The sequence below is a fragment of the Anomaloglossus baeobatrachus genome, chromosome 5 (assembly GCF_048569485.1).
Source record: "Anomaloglossus baeobatrachus isolate aAnoBae1 chromosome 5, aAnoBae1.hap1, whole genome shotgun sequence".
Classification (NCBI taxonomy): domain Eukaryota; kingdom Metazoa; phylum Chordata; class Amphibia; order Anura; family Aromobatidae; genus Anomaloglossus; species Anomaloglossus baeobatrachus.
Genome location: NC_134357.1, coordinates 32,671,820 through 32,689,621, shown reverse-complemented (window position 1 = coordinate 32,689,621; position 17,802 = coordinate 32,671,820). Strand labels below are relative to the sequence as shown.

The window sequence follows — 17,802 nt, the reverse complement described above, 5'->3', positions numbered from 1 at the left end:
CATTGCCTTTCTGAGCTTTGCTGCTATTTCCTTGGTTCTCAGACAGGGAAAGTCTTGTACACATTGTTATAGAGATTCTTAGGCAGCTTGAACCAGGCAGTTAAAGCAGCACTGCAACATAGTAAGCAAAATAAGAAAAAAGATATATTTTGTATCGATTATATATATCGTATCTATCTATCTATCTATCTATCTATCTATCTATCCCTCTATCTATCCCTCTATCCCTCGATCTATCTATCCATCTATCTATCCCTCTATCTATCCCTCTATCTATCTATCTATCTATCCCTCTATCTATCCCTCTATCTATCCCTCTATCTATCCCTCTATCTATCTATCTATCCCTCTATCTATCTATCCCTCTATCTATCTATCTATCTATCTATCTATCTATCTATCTATCTATCCCTCTATCTATCCCTCTATCTATCCCTCTATCTATCTATCTATCTATCTATCTATCTATCTATCTATCTATCTATCTATCCCTCTATCTAACCCTTTATCTATCCCTCTATCTATCTATCCATCTATCTATCTATCTATCTTTCTATCTATCTATCTATCTATCTATCCCTCTATCTAACCCTTTATCTATCCCTCTATCTATCTATCCATCTATCTATCTATCTATCTATCTATCTATCTATCTATCTATCTATCTATCTATCTATCTATCTATCTATCTATCTATCTATCTATCTGTCTATCCATCTATCTATCTATCTATCTATCCCTCTATCTATCTATCTATCTATCTATCTATCCCTCTATCTATCTATCCCTCTATCTATCTATCTATCTATCTATCTATCCCTCTATCTATCTATCTATCTATCTATCTATCTATCCCTCTATCTATCTATCCCTCTATCTATCTATCTATCTATCTATCCCTCTATCTATCTATCTATCTATCTATCTATCTATCTATCTATCTATCTATCTATCTATCTATCTATCCCTCTATCTATCTATCCCTCTATCTATCTATCTATCTATCTATCTATCTATCTATCTATCTATCTATCTATCTATCCCTCTATCTATCTATCCCTCTATCTATCTATCTATCTATCTATCTATCCCTCTATCTATCTATCCCTCTATCTATCTATCTATCTATCTATCTATCTATCTATCTATCTATCTATCTATCTATCTATCTATCTATCTATCCCTCTATCTATCTATCCCTCTATCTATCTATCCCTCTATCTATCTATCTATCTATCTATCCCTCTATCTATCTATCTATCTATCCCTCTATCCCTCTGTCTATCTATCCCGTTATCTATCTATCTATCCAGTCTATGGAGCAGCGGGGGCAAACCTCCAGATATTCACCGAAACAGTATATTCCAGAAAAAATTACTTCAGTGAACACTTGTGAAACAAAAAACAGACTTTTTATTTGCCCATTTTGTATACTACAAAATTTCAGAACTTTGCAAAGACTGATAAATGAAAAAAAGATTAGTTACTCATTCGGTGATTCCCAGCCAGGCCCTTCTTTCCCAAGCCATGCATTGGATTCCTGGGTGATGCCCAAATTGGCAAAGTGAGCTAATGAAACATCATTCATCAAACCAGAGACCTTATTTCCATTGGCTTTCTCAGCAGACTCCTGACATTGTGCACAATAAGACTGGATCACTTGACTTGTGAGTTATAAGTAAAGGATCTTACATTTAGAGTCACTGAGCCCTCATGAAGATAGTTTGGTTTTACGTACCCTTTCATAATGTGGGTCCGTTCTCAGAGGGCATTTCTATTTCACAGCCATTTTGAGGGTTGTCCACATGTAGTGTTTCTGATGACCATAGCTTTGTGATATTTAAAGGGGTTGTCCACTACTTTTACATGGATGGCCTGTCCTTAGGATAGGTCATCAATGTCTGGTTGGCTGGGGTCCGACACTGCATCCCTGCCGATTAGCTGTTTTTGGTGCCACTGTAGACAGCGGGCAGCTGGAGATTCTCAGTTCTGGAGCTGCCCCATCTTCTGATAGTGGCCGGGGCCCGTATTACACATCCACCTCCTATTAATATGAATGGGAGGCCGCTATCAGTTGACAGGGGAACTCCGGAACTGAGCATTCCGGCTGCCTGCTGTTTCCACCAAGAACAGCTGATCAGCAGGGGTATTTGGTGCCGGACGCCTGCTGATCAGACATTGGTGACCTATCCTAAGGAAAGGGGTGTTTGGTGCCAGACCCCGGCCGATCAGACATTGGTGACCTATCCTAAGTAAAGGGGTGTTTGGTGCCGGACCCCGGCCGATCAGACATTGGTGACCTATCCTAAGGAAAGGGGTGTTTGGTGACGGACCCCGGCCGATCAGACATTGGTGACCTATCCTAAGGAAAGGGGTGTTTGGTGCCAGACCCCGGCCGATCAGACATTGGTGACCTATCCTAAGGAAAGGGGTGTTTGGTGCCAGACCCCGGCCGATCAGACATTGGTGACCTCTCCTAAGGAAAGGGGTGTTTGGTGCCGGACCCCGGCCGATCAGACATTGGTGACCTATCCTAAGGAAAGGAGTGTTTGGTGCCGGACCCCGGCCGATCAGACATTGGTGACCTATCCTAAGGAAAGGGGTGTTTGGTGCCGGACCACGGCCGATCAGACATTGGTGACCTATCCTAAGGAAAGGGGTGTTTGGTGCCGGACCCCGGCCGATCAGACATTGGTGACCTCTCCTAAGGAAAGGGGTGTTTGGTGCTGGACCCCGGCCGATCAGACATTGGTGACCTATCCTAAGGAAAGGGGTGTTTGGTGCCGGACCCCGGCCGATCAGATATTGGTGACCTATCCTAAGGAAAGGGGTGTTTGGTGCCGGACCCCGGCCGATCAGACATTGGTGACCTATCCTAAGGAAAGGGGTGTTTGGTGCTGGACCCCGGCCGATCAGACATTGGTGACCTATCCTAAAGAAAGGGGTGTTTGGTGCTGGACCCCGGCCGATCAGACATTGGTGACCTATCCTAAGGAAAGGGGTGTTTGGTGCCGGACGCCGGCTGATCAGACATTGGTGACCTATCCTAAGGAAAGGGGTGTTTGCTGCCGGACCCCGGCCGATCAGACATTGGTGACCTATCCTAAGGAAAGGGGTGTTTGGTGCCGGACCCCGGCCGATCAGACATTGGTGACCTATCCTAAGGAAAGGGGTGTTTGCTGCCGGACCCCGGCCGATCAGACATTTGTGACCTATCCTAAGGAAAGGGGTGTTTGGTGCCGGACCCTGGCCGATCAGACATTGGTGACCTCTCCTAAGGAAAGGGGTGTTTGGTGCCGGACCCCGGCCGATCAGACATTGGTGACCTATCCTAAGGAAAGGTCATCAGTGTTAAAGTAGTGGACAACCCCTTTAAGGATCTGGTTTTGTGATGGATCCATTATTTTGTTTTCTAAACATCTGGTTTGATTTGTAACATGAGTAAATGGCAATATGGAGTCAATATTAGAAATTGTCTGCATCGTCCAAGTTATCTCTTTTGCTCAATAACTAAACTCAATTATTCTGAGCTGGAAAGAATGAATTGTGAATGTAGCAAATTATTAATAAGTCTCCTCTTCCTAAAGGGACAACCACCAGTCCATTTGGTGCATAAAGTAGACCCTTCTTTGCGCTCTGTATATAATGCTTTGCTTGCCGGTACCTGTCGCCGGAGCATTGTGATGTGTTGTGCAGACGTCACCTTTACTCCGGATTGTCCCTGTGTTATTGGAATAATCAGGAGTTACAATTCAGTCTTGGTTGTTTCTATATTTCCCACCGTTCCGTAATCCACTCATCATAATAGAGTTGTGCTGCGGAGACACGTAATTATGCAGTTATACAATGCACCGTGCGTCCTTCACGGCCATTATTATGGAGATTTCCATGTGGATTTCCTGACTATTGTACCTCTAAATCCCACTTCCTCCTAAGATGGTGCCGTACGAGCTTAATTGTGACAATTACATGCGATCATTTGTTGGTGTTGACTTAATGAGATGATCGTTGAGCTGTATACCCACCGGCTGTGGCGCTAAAAGAATGTCTATGGGAGCCAGGGATTATGCCCAATGTCCTAGATCCCCTAGAACATTCTCCCCAGATGACACAGGACATCTGATTGTGCTCAGTCTTCTCTTTTTTATATAATTAATTGCTTTTCATCCTCTTCTTGCTGGTATTTCCACCAGGATTCAAACTTAGGATCTGTAGCATGGTAGGCAGAAACAGTAAGGGGTACTTTGCACGTTGCGACATCGCTAGCCAATGGTAGCGATGTCGAGTGCGATAGTCCCCGCCCCTGTGATGCGATCTCTTGTGATAGCTGCCATAGCGAACATTATCGTTACGGCAGCTTCACACGCACTTACCTGCCCTGCGACGTCGCTCTGGCCGGCGAACCGCCTCCTTCCTAAGGGGGCGGGTTGTGCGACGTCGTACGGCAGGCGGCCAATAGAAGTGGAGGGGCGGAGATGAGCGGGACGTAAACATCCCGCCCACCTCCTTCCTTCCGCATAGCCGGTGGAGGTAGGTAAGGAGATGTTCCTCGCTCCTGCGGCTTCATACACAGCGATGTGTGCTGCCGCAGGAACGAGGAACAACATGGTATCTCCAACATTATAGAAATGACCGATGCTACACAGATCACTGATTTTCGACGCTTTTGCGATCGTTTATCGGCGCATCTAGGCTTTACACGTTGCGACGTCAGTACCGGCACCGGATGAGCGTCACTTTCCATTTGACCCCGACGATATCGCAGTAGCGATAGTCGCAGCGTGCAAAGTTCCCCTAACAGTGAGTCACAGGCTGCGCTGCTGTATATGAGAGATTCTTACGCTACTTCTTCATATGTGTTTGCATTTCACAAAAGTGTGTGTATAAACAGAAGAGGCATTGCAAGAAGGGCCCCTTGGATGTCAGTCTCTGCCTCTGGCTTTGGATATCCCATTTTTATGAGAAGGTTTTGCAGATTGAGGATGATGACCGGGTGTTCGCTGCCAAAACTTCCTGTGATCAGCAGCAGCCTCTGGAGAAAAGCTTGCAAGTATTTAGTGATTCTACAGGAAAGAGAAGAGGAATGTTCACACTGGGTGTCAATTTAGTAGAAAAAAATCTGCCGTGGATTTTGTCACAAAATGCTGCAAATCCTCCTAAAAATTTGTATCAAAATCTACAGGACTGAGGTTACACGTTTTACTGTGGATTTTGATATCTGGTGTGCAGCATACATGTATTATTATTATTTATTATTATTATAGCGCCATTTATTCCATGGCGCTTTACAAGTGAGAGAGGGTATACGCACAACAATCATTAACAGTACAAAACAGACTGGTATAGGAGGAGACAGGACCCTGCCCGCGAGGGCTCACAGTCTACAGGGAATAGGTGAGGGTACAATAGGTGAGGACAGAGCTGGTTGCGCAGTGGTCTACTGGACTGAGGGTTATTGTAGGTTGTAGGCTTGTTGGAAGAGGTGGGTCTTGAGGTTCCTCTTGAAGCTTTCCACGGTAGGGGAGAGTCTGATATGCTGAGGTAGAGCATTCCAGAGTATGGGGGAGGCACGGGAGAAATCTTGTACGCGATTGTGGGAAGAGGAGATAAGAGAGGAGCAGAGAAGGAGATCTTGTGAGGATCTGAGGTTGCGTGCAGGTAGGTACCGGGAGACTAAGTCACAGATGTAGGGAGGACACAGGTTGTGCATGGCTTTGTATGTCATGGTTAATGTTTTGAACTGGAGTCATTGGGCGATGGGAAGCCAGTGAAGGGATTGGCAGAGTGGCGAGGCTGGGGAGTAGCGAGGGGAGAGGTGGATTAAGCGGGCCGCAGAGTTTAGGATAGATTGGAGGGGTGCAAGAGTGTTGGAAGGGAGGCCAGAGAGCAGGAGGTTGCAGTAGTCAAGGCAGGAGATGATAAGGGCATGCACTAATGTTTTTGCTGATTCTTGGTTAAGGAAAGCACGGATCCGGGAGATATTTTAGAGTTGTAATCGGCATGAGGTGAAGAGGGCTTGGATGTGTGGCTTCTAGGATAGAGCAGAGTCGAGGGTCACTCCAAGGCAACGAGCTTGTGAGACTGGGGAGAGGGAGCAGCCATCAAGTTTGATGGAAAGGCTTGTTGGAGGAGATGAGTGAGGAGGAGGAAAGACAATGAACTCTGTTTTGTCCATGTTAAGGCTGCGTATTTAAAGTCTTCGTGGCAGGTTCATTTCCACATGGATTCCTTGCAGAATTTTCTTGAGATTTGCTGAAATCTCTTACTTTTTGACCAAACTGTAATATAAGTAATATTTTATGCATCGAAAACCGAAAAGAAAAATGTTCAGCATACCTTTCCCATGTAAAGATACCCTAGCGCTAAATTTGCTGCATATTGTTCATTAGAGATTTTCTAGAACTTTAATGTTGACGTAGCGGGTCTGATTCCAGGCTGCACCACTGATTAGCTAAATAAGGCACAATACAACGGAGGGCCCTGGTGCTAGTGAGAAGAGAGCAGGGTCACCTCCTAACACTCACCTGCAGTTCCTAATGTACCTAGACGGGTCCTTTCCCCATGCACCGATCATGTGTTTAGGCCCTCTCTGACCCTGAACCGATCCTGACTAGTGAAGGCCAGTGAGACGCTAGTCTCGCCACAGCAATAAGAAAACACGAGCTAGCTAAGATAAACAGCTGGGGAAAGACACAACAGAGAGCACTCCAAGGTTTCTACAGTAGCTTCGCAGCTGCAATAGAAACGACACCACAGCTTTGCAGCAATGTGCTTCTTCAACATGGTCAGCATAGGTATGAGCTACAGCCGGCATAGAAATGAGTGAAAAGAAGATATTTATAGCAGAAGGCAGTGGCTGCAGTTGAGGTTACAACTACTTATTAGATCACTTCAGGATAGAAATGCACCTTTAACTCCTTGGGAGGTAAGAAAAACAGGTAGGGAAAAACACAACAAATGACACTCCAGCAGGACATTCTCAGCTGCAACTGAAGCGACACTTTAGCTTTCTCCAGAGACTTGCTCTTCCAAGTAGACAGCATAGGTATGAGCTATAGCCAACATAGGAAAGAGGAGTGGATAGTTATAGCAGAAGGGAGTGGCTGAAGTTGAGGTTACAACTACCTGTTAGATCACTGCAGGATAGATAGGAACCTAAACCCCTTCAGTACTGGATGGCATTAACGCTCCACCTCAGGATAAGCCACAAGTGGGCACTCTAGAGGATCTGCAATCAACAATACACTGTGATCTTCTGATCACAGATTTCCCCAAGATCATATCAGACCGTGACACACTCGTGAAAGAAGCTTTGCAAATGGCTGCTAATATTTTATATGCAGTAAATTGCAAACGGGCACATTTGTACAAGAACTATCCGCAAATATATAAACCTAGAAAGCTTCAAGAATGGCTGCTAATTCTTCTAAGAAGTAAATTGCAAAAATGCTGTTCACAAATATATGAATCTGTGCAGCTGGGAATACCCCTTTAAGTGTTGCACGGTGCCCATTAAAATCAGTGGGCAGTCTGTACAATGCAGGATTGAATTGATTGAATACTGGCATAAAAAACTGTTGTCGATAAACTAAGAATGACAAAATATCAAAGGATCAAAGGAAATGTGTCACATTTGTAAATCTAGAAGTAGAAATATACATTTTGGAATTGAGGGGTAATATATATTGCTTTGTGAATGTGGTCACTTCCTTTCCTTGTATCTTTTTGTGTCGCCTGTTAAGACCCAACATGAGATATTCATTCATTCAAGCCTCCGACGACATAAATGTAGCTCGGATCTACCCTGACAAAAAACCGAGTCAGTGACATTAGTGATTTGGTGAAAGCGCGATCTTCGCAGCCCTCCCACATTGTTCCCCGGCCATTCTCCGCCAGCTTTGAGCTGCTCAATAACGGCCGGGTCTTTAGAAATCGCAGGGTTGTGCTGTCACTTTCTGCCTGTTTTGATCTTTCCTAAACACCATAATTAATCCAATTGCAAAAAAAAAGAAAAACAACAGTGAAGGAATGTTAAATCTGGCTCAGCACGCCCTCTAAGCCGACAGCCGTAGTAAATAGGAGCCATTTGCATATATTTATCATGTAACGCTGTATGGCGGCTCCGAGCAGCGCGACTCCGGTCCTGCCACTTATAAATATCAGATGTCAATGTTTTTCTCTTCGTCTTCCCACATTCTCTGCATTATTATGGTTTTTTTTGGATTGAGATGTTTTTTGGTTTTTTTTTATTTTGGAAGATTTTTTTTTTCATTGTTTTATTTATATGCAAAGACATTAGTTTAGACTTAGTTATGTCAACCAAAGGTGTATGTCGCGGGCGGAGGGGCCGCGCTCGCTACGCTCGGGTCCGGGACTGCTGCTGCTCGGTGGCTTGAGCGGTGGACCGGACCCGGGGACTCGAGCAGCGCTCCTCGCCCACGAGTGAAAAGGGGTGGTTTGTTTGGGGAGATAGTTCGTGACGCCACCCACGGGTCGTGGTGATAATGGGCACCACCGCTGCTGGTGACGGGGATCCCGGGAGCGATGGCAGGGAGCAGCTAGGATGTTGTCCCCTCCATGGGTAGGGGGTCGGTGATCCTGGGGCCCGGTGGCTGTACGGGGAGGCTGGAAGGCCGGGGTGCAGGGTTGAAGGGGCAGCGCGGCGCGGTGCTGGATGGCACTGTTCTACTCACTCAGGCACAGATTCACAGAGTCTCTGGTAAACCAAACGGCTGGATGAACGGGTCCCGCAGCCGGCTGCAGTGTCTTTGCTCTCCCCGGACAGGTGATGGTGGCTGTCTTTCCCTGCACCGTTGTAGAATGTATTGACTCCGATGGTTTCCCACTGGTAGTCCGCTCCCCGGCTTGTATGTACCGAAGGAGCCAGTTTTGCCCGCAGGCGCTGGCCCTTGGATCTCTAGCCTATAGTGGTGGCTTTTTATCCTCACTGTGTGGACTGTTGCCTTCTGTCGGGTCTTGGGTGTTAGGGAACCCCTGGGGTTCCGGTCACTATCGGATTTGACCGTTGTCGGCGGCTCCTAGCCTGGTCTGGGTCTGATGGCCCTGCCTTTGTGCTTGGTACAGATCTGCTCCCCAGCTCGGTACCGGCAGGTCACCGCCCATCCCCAGTCCTACGGTTCCACTGACCTGCGCCAACTCCTGCAGATGGCCACCGTTTTGGTCCGTTTTGTTTCTTTTTCTTGTGATTAGATGGCCACCACCGTCTGCCGACCTTGCTGACAGTGCCTGGGCTCCAACCCAGACACTAGCAGGTTCAGTCCTGTCACTTTCAACTCCAACTCGAATCTGTTACTTTTCCCGACTCCAGGCCTGTGAACTCCTCGGTGGGTGGGGCCAACCGCCTGGCTCCGCCCCACCTTGTGTGGACATCAGACCCTGGAGGACGGAAACAAGGATTTTGTTTGACTGTTGTTGCCTAACCAGGGAAGGGGGTGTGTGTGGTGTTGTGTTTGTGACTACCTGGCTAGTCCAGGGCGTCACATGTACACCACATGAGTCGGCACCTAGCTTGGCTCCAGATAGTCTAATTTTGGGACATCTTGGCAAAAACATAATGATTTGTATTGCAAAATATAAATTTAGTTGCACAATGACATTGATTCGTCGCGTCGCAATGACCATAGATTGTATTTTGTTTCCTGATTTTTTACAAAATTCTCGTAAAATAGTACAATCTTGATGCCGTCAACTAACGATAATTTAGGTGCACATACCAATCTACTATCGCCTTGAAAAATTCCCATTTCTAATGTTCTGTAACTGGTTATGGCATATTTTTGAATGGGAGATTCCTACTCGTCAGTATTCTGCCAGTACTATAGGTGTTGGAACTTCCTTTGCCTCACTTCCCAGAATGCATTTTGTCCAACATTGTACAATAACTTGCCCTTTGTCTTTAACTGAAAGTCTGGCTTTCTGTTAGGAAAAGAGGAGCTGAGAGACAAAGTGTGACCCCACTCCCTGTAGAGAAACAAAGCCCCACCCTCACTTACTGTAAATAAAAAAAAACCTCACCCCCACTTACTGTAGATGAAAAAAGACTATCCCCCACTTCATGTAAAGAGACAAAAAATTGTCCTCACTTCCTGTAGAGACCAAAACCCTCCCCCGCTTGCTTTAGAGAGAACAAGACCCACCCTCACTAACTGTGGAGAGCCCATGACCTGCCCCCGTTTGCTGTAGAGGGAGCAAGACCCATCTCCACTTCCTGTAGAGCGAACAAGATCCGCACCCACCTCCTGTAGAAAGACCAAGACCCTCCCCTACTTCATGTAGATTGACCAAGACATGCCCCCACTTATGGTAGAAACACCAAGACCCGTTGCCTGCTTGCTCTAGAGACCAACACTCGCCCCCACCTCCTGTAGAGTGACAAAGACCCACCACACTTCATGTATAGCATCCAAGACCCCCATTTTTGTAGAGAGAGCATGACCCGCCCCTACTTCCTGTTTAGAGACCAAGCCCCTCCGTCACTTCCTATAGAGGAATCAAGACCCGCCTCCACTTCCTGTAGATGAACCAAGACCCATCCTCTGTTTTCTCTAGAGACCAAAACAAACCACCATTTTGTGTAGAGAGACCAAGATCTTACCCCACTTCCTGTACAGTGACAAAGATCTGACCCTACTTCCTGTAGAGAGAGAGAGACCAGCCCCCACTTTCTGCTGAGAGACCAAGACCCGTCCCCACTTCTTGTAGGAAGACCAAGACCCACCCCATTTCTTGTAGAAAGACCAAGACCCGCCACCACTTCCTGTAGAAAGACAAAGATCCGCCTCTGCTTCCTGTAGACAGAACAAGACCAGCCACCACTTTCTGTTGAAAGACCATGACATGTCCCCACTTCCTGTAGAAAGACCAAGACCAGCCCCCACTTTCTGTAAAGAGACCAAGACCTTCCCCTACTTCCCGTACAGTGACAAAGATGCTCCCTCACTTCCTTTAGAGAGACCATGACATACCCCCATTTCCTTTAGCGAGACCATGATATACCCCCATTTCCTTTAGAGAGACCATGACATGCCCCCACTTCCTGTAAAGAGAACAAGACTGGCCTCCAGTTCCTTTTGAGAGACCAAGATCCGCCCTAACCTTCTGTAGAAAGACCAAGACCTGCTGTAACTTTCTATAGAAAGACCAAGACCTGCCCCCACTTTCTGTAGAAAGACCAATGCCTGCCCCATTTCCTGTATAAAGACCAAGAGCCACCCCCACTTCCGGTAGAAGGACCAAAACCCACCCCCACTTCCTGTACAATAACAAAGATCCTCCCCCACTTCCTGTAGAGAGACCAAGACCTGTCTCCACTTCCTGTAGAGAGACCAAGACCTTCCCCCACTTCCTGTACAGTGACAAAGATCCTGCCTCACTTCCTTTAGAGAGACCATGACATGCCTCCACTTCCTTTAGAGAGACCATGACATGCCCCCCACTTTCTTTAGAGAAACCATGACATGCCCCCACTTCCTTTAGAGAGACCATGACATGCCTCCACTTCCTTTGGAAAGACCATGACATGCCTCCACTTCCTTTAGCAAGACCATGACATGCCCCCACTTCCTTTAGAGAGACCATGACACGCCCCCACTTCCTATAGAGAGACCATGACATGCCCACACTTCCTATAGAGAGACCATGACATGCCCCCACTTCCTTTAGAGAGACCATGACATGCCTCCACTTCCTTTAGAGACCATGACATGCTCCCACTTCCTTTAGAGACCATGACATGCCCCCACTTCCTTTAGAGAGACCATGACATGCCTCCACTTCCTTTAGCGAGACCATGACACGCCCCCACTTCCTTTAGAGAGACCATGACATGCCTCCACTTCCTATAGAGAGACCATGACATGCCTCCAATTCCTTTAGCGAGACCATGACATGCCCCCACTTCCTTTAGAGAGACCATGACATGCCTCCACTTCCTTTAGAGAGACCATGACATGCCTCCACTTCCTTTAGAGAGACCATGACATGCCCCCACTTCCTTTAGAGAGACCATGACATGCCTCCACTTCCTTTGGAGAGACCATGACATGCCTCCACTTCAGTTAGAGAGACCATGACATGCCCCCACTTCCTTTAGCGAGACCATGACATGCCCCCACTTCCTTTAGGGAGACCATGACATGCCTCCACTTCCTTTAGAGAGACCATGACATGGCTCCACTTCCTTTAGCGAGACCATGACATGCCCCCACTTCCTTTAGCGAGACCATGACATGCCCCCACTTCCTTTAGCGAGACCATGACATGCCCCCACTTCCTTTAGAGAGACCATAACCTGCTCCCACTTTCTTTAGAGAGACCATGACATGCCCTCACTTCCTTTAGCGAGACCATGACATGCCCCCACTTCCTTTAGTGAGACCATGACATGCCCCCACTTCCTTTAGCGAGACCATGACATGCCTCCACTTCCTGTAGAAGGACCAAGACCTACCCCTGCTTTCTGTTGAGGGGAAAGACCCACCCCCACTCTCCATAGAAAGACAAAGCCCCACCTCTGCTTCCGGTGATCTGTCTTGGTGACTCTGCTGCTAGAGGCGGATTACACGGTGTGATAATGTGTCCCATCTCGCTGGCCTGTCAGATACTTACCAAATTGCCACAATGCTGGCTCATGTTACTTATAAATCTGCCATATTTTGCAATCCCTCTAAGTCACGCTCCACTCATCTACATCCACTTACATAGATTTTATAAGTATTATAGAACTTTTATCATAATTTGCGTCCGTGCACGGATTCTTCACATAGTCAATATTGATAGCAAGGAGGCACTGTCAAAGGGAAGAATATTGCTGACATTCAAAGGGGCTGTGCCATAAACAGTGTATGTCACCGAATACTGAGATCATATGAGAATGGGGGGAGGTGTCCGAAGTCCCCTCCGTGAATGAAGTGTTTGTTGGCATGTGTAACCCCCACTATTAATGGAGCAATGGTCGCACATCATCATCTTTCCTCCTCCTCACTCAACCCCCCACCTGACATATCCATCAATGTCAATGGCTGCTCACTCTCCCCGGTCCCACGTGCTCGCTGCCTGGGAGTAACTCTAGACTCTGATCTCTCTTTCAAGCCACACATCCAAGCCCTCTTCACCTCCTGCCGCCTCCAACTCAAAAATATTTCCCGGATCCGTACATTCCTTTCCCAAGAAGCTGCAAAATCCCTAGTACATGCCCTTATTATCTCCCGCCTGGATTATTGCAACCTCCTGCTCTGTGGCCTCCCTTCTAACAGTCTCGCACCCCTACAATCTATTCTAAACTATGCTGCCCGGCTCATCCACTCCCCCCCCACGCTACTCCCCGACCTCTCCTCTCTGCCAATCCCTTCACTGGCTTCCCATTGCCCAAAGATTCCAGTTCAAAACACTAACCATGACATACAAAGCCATCCGCAACCTGTCTCCTCCCTACATCTATGACCTAGTCTCCCGGTATCTACCTGCACGTAACCTTCAATCCTCACAAGATTTCCTTCTCTACTCCCCTCTCCTCTCCTCTTCTCACCATCGCATCCAAGATTTCTCCCGTGCCTCCCCCATACTCACATATCAGACTCTCGTCTACCTTGACAAGCTTCAAAAGAAACCTGAAGACCTACCTCTTCTGACAAGCCTACAACCTGCCATAACCCTCAATCTGATATAATGCCGCACAACCATCTCCACCCTCACCTACTGTATCCTCACCCATCCCTTGTAGACTGTGAGCCATTGCGGGCAGGGTCCTCTCTCCTCCTGTAGACTGTGAGCCCTCGCGGGCAGGGTCCTCTCTTCTCCTGTAGACTGTGAGCCCTTGCGGGCAGGGTCCTCTCTTCTCCTGTAGACTGTGAGCCCTTGTGGGCAGGGTCCTCTCTCCTCCTGTAGACTGTGAGCCCTCATGGGCAGGGTCCTCTCTCCTCCTGTAGACTGTGAACCCTCGCAGGCAGGGTCTTCTCTCCTCCTGTAGACTGTGAGCCCTCGCGGGCAGGGTCCTCGCTCCTCCTGTAGACTGTGAGCCCTCGTGGCTGGGGTCCTCTCTCCTCCTGTAGACTGTGAACCCTCGCAGGCAGGGTCCTCTCTCCTCCTGTAGACTGTGAGCCCTCGCGGGCAGGGTCCTCGCTCCTCCTGTACCTGTCTGTGCCTTGTATTGTTTATGATTATTGTACTTTTCCCTATTATGTATACGCCTTTCACATGTAAAGCGCCATGGAATAAATGGCACTATAATAATAAATAATAATAATAATGATACATGCTCAGTAATGCTTCCTTTATACAGTGAACTTTTTTTTAATCCCCTCTTTGTGTTGGGTTGGCGCCCAAACAGGGATCATAAATGTATAACCTTTGCTGTGAATAGCTGATATTATTTTTGTCTGACAATATCACCATTTTATATTAAATATTTATATTGGTATTCTCTCCAGAATTGTTTCCAGGCATTAGTTTGCTGATGTAGAGCGCACCGGAGTTTTCTTCTCAGCCGTAGATAAAGTCTTTTTACGGACAGCAAATAAACCCGGGATATTGCAGATTTCCTCAAACCCCCTTCCCTGCCTTTCTTCCACTCCGGTCGCTCCTCGCTGTACACATGCTTTCTTTTACTAGATGCTTTACAAGCTGTGACACTGGTAATAAACGTAACATAAAAATCATACACAGATGTTGCAGTCCACAAACTTTCGAGCCTCCTTACATTTCATCCTCACATTACCCGATGCATTGTGCTTCATCCCACACGTCGCTGACATTATAGCTCGTAGGCAGGACGCGGGCACGTCTTCATTCCATTTGTTTCTATAGACATTTGTTATTTGAGATGACTTAATACCATCGATAACAAAACAGGCTGCTTACTGGATGGGATGATGCCCAGAAAAAAGTGGAAACTTTACTACTGGAGTATTTCTATTATTATTATTATTATTATTATTATTATTTTTTTTTATTATTATTATTATAATTTTATTTCTATTATCTGTATTATTATTATTAATTATTTCTTTATTATTATTTTTATTTTATTATTAATATTATTTATTTTATTATTTATATTATTATCATTATTATTATCATTATTATTATTTTATTATTTATGTTATTATTATTATTTTATTATTTCTATTATTATTATTATCTGTATTATTATTTTATTATTTATATTATTATTATCTGTATTATTTATTTTATCATTTATTTTATTTTAATTATTATTATTATTTTTATTTTATTATTTCTATTAACATTATTATATGTATTATTATTTTTATTTTATTATTATTTATTTTATTATTTCTATTAACATTATTATTATAATTATTATTTATTTTATTATTTATTTAATTATTATTATTATTTATTTTATTATTTTTATTTAATTATTATTTATTATTATTATTATTATTATTATTATTATTATTATTATTCTTTTATTATTTCTATTATATGTATTATCATTATTTCTTTTATTATTATTATTTTATTTTTATTATTTTCTGTATTATTATTATTATTATATTTCTTTTATTATTTCTACTATTATTATTATTATTATTATTGTCTGCAGTATTATTAGTAGTATTAGTGCTATAAGTAACTTACTTTTAATTGGATACACTTTATTTGGTCAATGGAAACATATTAAAGAAGTTGTCTCCTCGTAATAAATTGGTAAAAATTGCAAAGTATGCCTATGTTCACACGTCGCATTTTTGCGGCGTTTTTTTTTTGTTTGTTTTGTTTATTGCTGCGGTATTTTTTTTATTAGTTTTATGCAAATAAAAATACAGCAGAAGACAAAAGAAAACAAAATGCAGCTCTTTTACTGCCCAGTGCAGGTTTTGCTGCAGAAAAAAAACACAATTTCTCTCTTGGTAAAAATTATCTTTGTTCTAAAAAATGGTGGGATTCTCAGGTTCCCAGCCATTCCTGCAGTTTATCAGTGGTGGACTATTTACAGGGAAAGAGTGCTGTGCTTTCAAGCTCCTTTGCATAGAGCTTGTAAGCGCTTCTCTGAAGTTGCCTGCTTTGCTGGACCTGGCCAGCATCAGTGCTCCTGCGCTTCTTGCAGGTATAGTATAGTTCAAAGTTTAAGCCGTATAGCCAGTCCGGATTGTCATTCGAGCAGAGCAGGCTGTCACCTGACCGGCAGGAACACTAGAGGCTGGGGAGAGAAGAAACCTTTAATATTTAGTATAAATCTAGGGATTAAGCCCCAGTGTCTTATCTTATGTTTAGAGGGCTTCTCATCTTTTGTTATTAGAAGCGTCGCCTATAATAAATATATCCGGCTGATGAGCCTCCGGCGATCAGCAGTCACATCTTTTGGGAGTTTTGCGCAGTAATTAAATATATTTCTGGTACATTGTCAATGCCAGTTTGTTGCTGCTCCCATTTTACTAATATCCGTCCCGCTTTCTGTGTACATTGTATATTGACAGTGAGCTGCTAATCAGTGGTGGAGGGGTGGTTAGACCAGGAGGAACAAGGCAACTAGTCCTCTAATGACAACGTTCTGCTGATAAAATACTGATTTTATTGAAACAACAAAACACAGCATAGTAAGGGACACATCACTGGAATCAGGGTCTCAGACCCTACATCATGCTGCTGTCAGATTACATAGCAGAAACCTGTCAATATACTGTACATTGTACATTGGAGTGAGCTGCAAATCAATAGTGAATGTATGGTTGGACCAGGAGGCACTAGACAACTAGTCCTCTAATGATAATCTCCTGCTGATAAAACACTGATTTTATTGAAACAGCAAAACACAACCTAGTAAGTCATATATCACTGGAAGCGGGGTCTGAGACCCAACATCATGCTGCTGTCAGATTACATAGATTACATAGCAGAAACCTGTTAATATACATTGTATATTGACAGTTATTGAAGCAGCAAAACACAGCCTACTAAGTCATACATCACTGTATATTGACAGTGAACTGCTAATCAGTGGTGGAAAGTGTGGTTGGACTAGGTGGCACACGTCAACTAGTCATCTACTGATAATCTCCTGCTCATAAAACACTTATTTTATTGAAATAGCAAAGCACAGCCTAGTAAGTCATATATCACTGGAATCGGGGTCTCAGACACTATACTTGTTGCGCTCAGATTACATAGCAGAAACCTGTCAATATACTGTACATTGTACATTGGAGTGAGCTGCAGATCAATAGTGATTGTATGGTTGGACCAGGAGGCACTAGACAACTAGTCCTCTAATGATAATCTCCTGCTGATAAAACACTGATTTTATTGAAACAGCATAACACAACTTAGTAAGTCATATATCACTGGAAGCGGGGTCTGAGACCCAACATTATGCTGCTGTCAGATTACATAGGTTACATAGCAGAAACCTGTTGATATACATTGTATATTGATAGTTATTGAAACAGCAAAACACAGCCTACTAAGTCATACATCAATGTATATTGACAGTGAGCTGCTAGTCAGTGGTGGAGGTGTGGTTGGACTAGGTGGCACAAGACAACTAGTAATCTAATGATAATCTCCTGCTCATAAAACACTTATTTTATTGAAACAGCAAAATACAGCCTTGTAAGTCATATATCACTGGAATAGGGGTCTCAGACCCTATACTCATATTACATAGCTGAAACCTTTCAATGTGTATTGTCTATTGACAGTGAGCGGCAAATCAATGGTGAAGGTATAATTGGACCTGGAGGCACAAGATAACTAGTCCTCTAATGATAATCTCCTGCTGATAAAACACTGATTTTATTAAAACAACAAAACAGAGCTTAG

The 17,802-nt window shown here is 44.5% G+C and overlaps 1 protein-coding gene across 1 annotated transcript in view; it reads left to right on the top strand.

Moving 5' to 3' along the window:
* Positions 1 to 17,802, top strand: part of SLIT1 (slit guidance ligand 1) — a 463,725-nt gene that overhangs the window by 80,247 nt on the left and 365,676 nt on the right. The gene's annotated exons all lie outside the window — the stretch shown is intronic.